Raw genomic sequence first — 7,675 nt, forward strand, 5'->3', positions numbered from 1 at the left:
TGACTAATGCTACTTGAAATGTCCAAAAAAAAGTGTAATAACTGGTTTGAAGTTATCTGTGTTTGTGAGCTGATGTTGTCAATTTTATTTGATAATTGCTGCAAACAGCCTTTGTTTTAAAGCAGTGCCTTCTGTAAGCTCAAGCTCAAAAAGTGCTGTACAGTAGTGTGTGAATGGTACATGAATATAATGTATTGTTTAAATTAGAGTTTTCTTCAACCAATTAGAATAAGTTTACTGATCAGAGTAATTGACTGTGGTCACCCCTCGTTATGTAACATACCCCACCATTTTTGTCCCACTGATAGAGTATATACTGGGGGGTTCGCCCCTTGTGTTTTTGATTAGTCCCAAGACTTGTAGAATTTCTATTCCCAGGCCAAATTTTTCCCCACAGACTGCCTGTAGGCGCACTTATGGCAGGATGCAATTTGGGCATAAGAATGATGAAGAAAGTTAAAACCGTTGCATAGACGTGTCATCGTAAACTACTTAACCTGCCACTAAAACCATGATGATATCTTAAGCTGTGGTTTTCAGAGATAAAAGAAATTAAGGTCCTTCAGAGTGGAACCCGTTATTTAAAGGCTTTATTATTTTTCTTTGGTCTCATTATAATAATTTTGTACATTAAGTAAGGGTGTTCAGATCTTTTAGATACCGTGGTGTGATGCTCTACTGAGCGAAACTCTATCCTATTGGTGCCCCAGATTTGTCCTTTGAGATGAAAGATGACTAATGTAACATTAGCTTCACACAAATATAATTCTTTACTTTCTCCTTCCAGAAAAGCTGATGTTTTTCTCTCCTGTACGCACACTTCCTTACACTTTCTCTTAAAAAAGTGTGACAAACATTATCAGCACTGCCAAATGGAATTATCGTCATTTGGCCCAAAGTGGGTCAGCGAATATTTCTCAGTTCTTGGTCGGAGTTGAATGGAGATTCTGGGATTAGTGGGGTGACAAAAAAAAACTGCAAGCACAATGAGATGAGTGGCAGATACCTTGTTTGTGTGCCCAATAAGTATAGGTAAGTGGTAACCAAAGACGTAACAGATTGATTTGCTGGAGGTACAAACTGACATGAAGCATTTATAAGTAAAGATTGAAAAAAAAAAAAGAGTCCGACAAGTTTGATTCATTTCTTTTCTTTTATTGCACCCTTTCACAACAAAAGTCACCTCAGGGCACTATATGGTGAAATAACAACTCCAAACTATAAATCTAACTCAATTCCAAAAGTCAGTTGAATCCAATAATACAATACAGTCAGAATCAGTACATTACAAGATAAGGAAGCCAAGAGGTTGCGTCTAAACTTCAATTTGCCGCAATATGCCGTTCTGAGCAGCGTGTGGTGACAATGGAAAGAAATGACTCCCTTTGAACAAATAGAACCCTCCGGCAGAACCAGAACCAAGCTCAGGATGAGCGGACGTGCCTGGGATTAGAGAGGACAGGAAAGAGACACAGACAACTAACAGAGAACACAAGTTTAATGTAAACAATTACTAAAAACTAAGGAAAAGTAATGAAAATATTTTGAACAGTACCAAGGCAGCTGCTGCCCTAGACTCCAAAGATCAGAAAAAAATGACAACATTTTGGTGTCTGAACTGTAGGCTATGTTGAAGCTGCTTCCAGTGAATCATTATGATCACCATGGTAACCACACACCTGTGTCTCTTACTCCCTTACTGCCAACTTTATGGGAGGCAGACACAAACACAGACTACAAAGTAACCCTCAAACAAACAATTGACAGGCGAAGACTAAGTCAGATCTTAAAAACCCTTATTCCTCGAGCAGTAGGAAGCTCTAATGGTCAAACATGTGGTTTTTTTAAATCTTTGCTACAGTGTTTTGTGTAGGAGATATGACAAGTTAAAAAGCCCTTTCATTTTTGAAGAAAAAAATTGAGCTAAAATATATGGTAACAAAAGTCTATGACTGATTGGGCTGAGTTCTGAGAGAAAACTGTAAGTTTGTCAGGATTCCAGTTTTCTGTTCACCTGTTGTGTTTTTACACTAACCGTTTCATCTGCAGGGTTCTACCATCACCTGCAAATCCTCACAGCTGACTGAAGCCCCAGCTGAGTTGAACCACTGGTCTTTGTGGGACCGTTGAACACCACACGGTGACAGTCTTGCTCCATATATGTTTATGTGCTAACTTTGAACCTAAGATTTACCCGTTGTTTTCTCGCAGAATCCTCCGTGTGTTCTAGTAACTCCAAGAACCTCTCCTCGAATAAACAGCAGGTACCTCCTAATTTAGAAAAAAGGAAAGGTAACCCAGAAAAAGGTCCAGTGATATTTTACCTCACAATTTTATTTACGAGACTTAACCAAAACAGCTACAACTCCATCATTTAGCCTAAAACTCTGACACTAAAGATGGTGGGTGATATGGCTTGAATATTTTGCAGCCGTTCGTTGACGTTCTGCGATGTAATGTTCAAAGCAAGACCCTTTCACCTACACGGATGGACCATTTAAAAGTTGAGTCTCTCAAGTGCTGATTGGAGATGGCGTGCTGTAAAAACAGTCCACGTGATAATAGTGTTCTTCTTCACTTCAGCAGCTGTCAGCTGCAAAGGTTAAGCCTCAGTTAGTGTGATTAAATACATGCAAATTGTTCCAGCTCATTGGTCTCAGATGAGATTACAAACAGCTTTTTCTGTTGTCTTACACCAATAATTACTGGAATGTTTCAGATTACTGACAATGGAAAGTGTCAAAAAACAGTTTTCAGTGTATATCATTATTCAGTTTACAGTATATCTCTTCCATCCAGACATCGACTGCTTCTCTTTCACCTTTTTTTTCTCTTTAGCTGCTAATCATAATATCCCTCCTTCAGTTGATTCCTCGCTGCTGACTCAAGCATCAAGTCTTGTTTTTGTCCATTTGTTATCACCCACTGCTGAAGGCAATATTGGTTTCGTCCATATCTGTGTGTGTCTGTGTGTGTGTCTGTGTGTGTGTGTGTGTGTGTGTGTGTGTGTGTGTGTGTGTGTGTGGGGGGGGGGGTTCATTTGTCTGTCTGTTAGTTGTCATTTAGAACTGATTAACCTTCGGAGATGGTTGTCGCAGCTAAGGAACCTTTGCAAAGTTAAAAATGGCAAAAACACAGTCATTTTTATAGCTCTTGAGCTAAGATTCATAACAAGGCTGAAATATTGGAGTTAGAAAGATGGAACCTGAGGGCCCCTCCTCAGTTTAATGTTGGTTTTTCAGTCTGAGAGTGTTCCTAATGTAAGATATTTTGCTAAGAAACAAACAGGGTTGACTCCAACAGTTAATGCCAAGGCTCAAGTAAAGATGCAGCACAATGTGTTGTGCTCAAAGTATGAGTTGAAAACAATGCTCAGCTACTACCATAAATAATTTTAGCTCAATGTTTGTAAAATTCGTTGAGCCATCTTGAATTGGATTGACTTCAAACGTTAATCAGTTGTATATGTACATCCAAGGATTACTATCTATTGGCAAAATAGCTCACCAGCCACTGAACAGATCTTATTGAAAGTCAAAAACAGACAAGTGGATTTCAGTAGTTACTGAAATAGTTTTAAACATAGATGTTTTTCTTTCTCCTCTGTTCCCACTGTTGCCATCAATTTTGAAGTTTTTTTCCATGTAATGACACTGGATGAGGATCAGTGCCTCCAAATCCGAGACCATGGTCCTGAGCCGGGAAAGAGGGTAGAGTGCCTTCTCCTCGTCAGGGAAGAGTTCCTGCCCGAAGTGGAGGAGTTTTAGTATTTCGGGGTCTTGTTCATGAATGGGGGAAATATGGAGCGAGAGATCGACAGGCGGGTTGGTGCTGCACCTACAGTGATATGGGCGCGGTGCCGATCTGTCGTGGTGAAAATTTACCGATTGATCTACGTTCCTACCCTCATCTATGCTGACGAGCTTTGGGCAGTGACCGAAAGAACAAGATCGCATATACAAGCGGCTGAAATGAATTTTCTCTGCAGAGTGTTGTCAAGGACAAAATAAAAACTCCCAAAACCCTGAAACTCCTGCTCTTTGTCCTCACACGGGGTCAGAAAGATGCACGGAGTCAGAGAGTCAAAAATAGCCATCTTAATGCTCAAACAAATTTATTCACTTTCAGCGCTGAAAGGGACACGCTTACCAAAGTCCAGAGCACTCAGCCTATGTCTCAGTCTAACTTCCTGTTCGGTGTACTTTTGTTACTCGAAAAACAAAACATCAGTCCAGTCTGGTATTTTTCCATGTCAGTGCTTTCCATTCTCCTCGTGGAGAGTTGCTTCCTGGATTTCATGACGTCATCTCATCACATGTTCTCTACAACCTACTACTGTCCTTTACATTGTTTCTGGGCTCTGAAAGAAACTTCATGGTCTTACATTTTATATAACTTCACAGTGTCTGGGCTCTCCCTTAGAGGTAGGGTGAGAAGCTCGGTCATCCGGGAGAGACTCAAGAGTACAGCCACTGCTTCTCCACATCGAGAGGAGCCAGTTGAGGTGGCTCGGGCATTTAATTAGGATGCCTCCTGGACGCCTCCCTAGGGAGGTGTTCCAATCACGTCCCACCGGGAGGAGGCTAAGAGGAATGTACCAGGGCATGATGGAGGGACTATGTTTCTCGGCTGGCCTGGGAACGCCTTGGGGTTCCCCCGGAGGAGCTGGCCCAAGTGGCTGGGGAGAGGGAAGTCTGGGCCTCCCTTTGCCCCCATGATCCGACCTGGCCAAAATGAAAAATATGGATGGATAACAACACTGATCTGTAAAGATATATAGCAAAAGTGAAATTCTGGTTGTTTAAGATACTTTAGAAGCTGTATAAAATATCTTATAAATAAATGTGTTATCTATAAATTAAGCAATTAATGCTGTTTATAGCTGTCTAAATTTACTTTCCAGAGATTCAGATTTGTCACTCGAACACATGCACAGAAATCTAATATTGTGATGGATAATATCTAAGGATGTTGCACTGACAGAATCTAAATCCTCCCATCTACCAATCATCCCTGCTCCAGCCTTCTCTGTGCCGCTCAACTCAGACACATAGGGACATCTGGTGGAGAACCGTTAAAATGAACTTCCTGTCTCTTTTCACGCTAAATAAGAACCACAGGAGCTATTTGAGGATTGAAATACAGATAAAACTTAGAATAATTTGTAAATGCTACATGTAAAAAGTAGTTTCTTACATGCTGAAATGAAAGAACTAAAATACCCTGTTGAGGTTTAGAGGATACAAACATTTCAGTCGACTCAGCATTTTTATCTTCAGTATTTGTTCAATAAAAGTAAAAATTATGCAGATTTCAGGAAAAGAATGTCAGGATTTTTTGCTAGAATTCCTTGAAGGAATGCATATCATCCCCTGCTTTTCTTGTCAGAGTTTTAAACTGAAATTTTATATTGAGATATAATGAGGTTACAGCTGTTTTGGTCTAATCATAGACATGATTTACTTTTATTGAGACAGGTAGTCTCATTTACAAGAGAGACCTGTAACACAGAACATAAAAATAACAACACAATAATCATAAACATTATCTTGACTTTTAAAAGGGAGCATCGTTTAAACATAACCTAAAAACAAGAACAGGTTTGAAATGATGATTATTCCATTTTCTTTAAAATGTGTTTAAATCATCCCAGAGAGATCAAACTGGATAATTTGAGTTCTCCCTCAGCGTATTCCAGGAAGATGAAGCAGAATAGGTGAAGGTTTTGGGTTTTTTTCCCAAGTTTTGTGTGAACTGATTTGCAAATTTAGGTATACCAGTGTAGAAGTCTGAGGGTAGATAATGATAGCCAGTTTACCAGCGAGTATGGGGTACAGCAACATCCAGCGTACAGAGAGTTGGCCAGGGTGTTCATATAAACAACATCACCATAGTCCAGCTGTAGGAAGGAAGCAGAGATGTGTACAGACAGACACTAGGTGGTGCTAGAGCACCTGCCCTTTTTCCTCTGGACGACTAAGTGCCCCTTTCTGACATTTTTATTTATTTATTTTTTACAGTGCACAGTGTGTGGCCAGACAGGCTGGCCCACTTTCAGCTGCTGGTCCATTCTTGTACTGATACCCTCTTGTCATTTTTGTTTTTTCCTTTTCAGTCTTTTAAATAAATTGATCTAGTTTTTAATATACTGTAATCTTATGTTAAAAACTGTAAACCCTGTCACCAAGGAAGGTGGAGGAGAGGAAGCTGCACCAGCATGTGCCCACCTGTTTGCTTTGCAAGCTAAAAAAAAAGATATCTTCTATAATTCTGATCAAAATCACTCTAGACCTGCAATTACAGTAATATACTACAAGAATAAATTCATCTACTGGTTTATAATTAGTTTTTTTCTGTCCGGGATATTGTATTTGTCGAGTCAACTACGTACCAGAGATAAAAGAAACGTCAAGAGAAGGACTGTCAGATCACTTCTGATTTCATTTCGAAGCTCCTAAAGTCCACTTTGACATTGGTCAAGTTTTACAAGCTAGCACAGTGATAGCCCTAAACCACTGATACCCTCTTGTCTTGTCAGTCCATAGATGTCGATCAATAAATACTGGTGCCAAATAGTCTCAAGAAAATTCCAAAATCTTTCCAAAGGGCTTACTTTTCACAGCCTCGTTCAGCCCCTTGTATTGCCTGGTACAGAATGATTGATTGTGGTGCAGTGTTATTCAAAGCTGTTTGACTGGAAAAAAATAATCTGAAATGATTATAGCTGAAACTCTTAATGAAGGGAATGAAGTATTGGACAACTGACAGAGGCTCTGTGTGAGCTTGGTTTTGGTGGTGGTTTGTTTTAAGGTTGTCTTTGTGATGAAAAAGAACATAATGTCAATTTACAGCAGGTTTTCTTTATTTCAAATTGGATGCTTCTGTTGTTGGAATCCAAACTGCAGCGTTTTATTATACATCTATTAGCCCACCCTACAAATATCACCAGCATCCATCACTGCTAATGTCCCATTTGTTATGTTTTGCATTTCAGAGTTATGTCACGAAAGCAGAGAGACAAAGCTGGGGTCTTTCAACTCGTAGGTTCTCAACCAGGGCCGTAGCTACCATTGAGGACACTGAGGTCCAGATCTCAGTATTTTTCTGCTATGTATATAATAAAAAATTGTGGTTCTCTGCGTAGCTCCACCAGTTTACTGTAGGAGGCGCTGCAACTGTGTGCAGCTGCAGCCAAACTCAATGTCAACGAAGAAGAGCGCAGCTTTGCGTACCTGACTGCTAAAATAAAGACCAGAAGAAGAAGAGCGCCACTTACGGTGAAACACAACCGAGGTAACTTGCTAAAAATATTCTCCTTCAATTCCACGAAGCTGAAGTTAGTTTCCGATTGCAGCTTCCGATTCGGAAAATGGCTAAAGGACGATTCCACCTAATTTCTCACTACCTTCAGCATCTTTAATCTACTCTAGTTAAAAAACTACAACACCTAGACACTTCAAACCTGGACCAAAATGTTCTGCACTGATTGCAGAATATTTAAAACTAAGTGTGTGATTTGTGAAACCTTAATTTAATTTAATTAAATAAAGGGGGACTTCAGCACTTTTTTTTGCATCCGGACCACACTAGAACTGGTCCAGCTCCAAAACTACATCACCTCACTGGTATTTGATAAAAAGGTCAAATCTATGCTAAAATCTTTTCTGAATGTGTT

This window comes from Kryptolebias marmoratus, linkage group LG21 (genome assembly GCF_001649575.2).
Source record: "Kryptolebias marmoratus isolate JLee-2015 linkage group LG21, ASM164957v2, whole genome shotgun sequence".
In the NCBI taxonomy this organism is placed as follows: domain Eukaryota; kingdom Metazoa; phylum Chordata; class Actinopteri; order Cyprinodontiformes; family Rivulidae; genus Kryptolebias; species Kryptolebias marmoratus.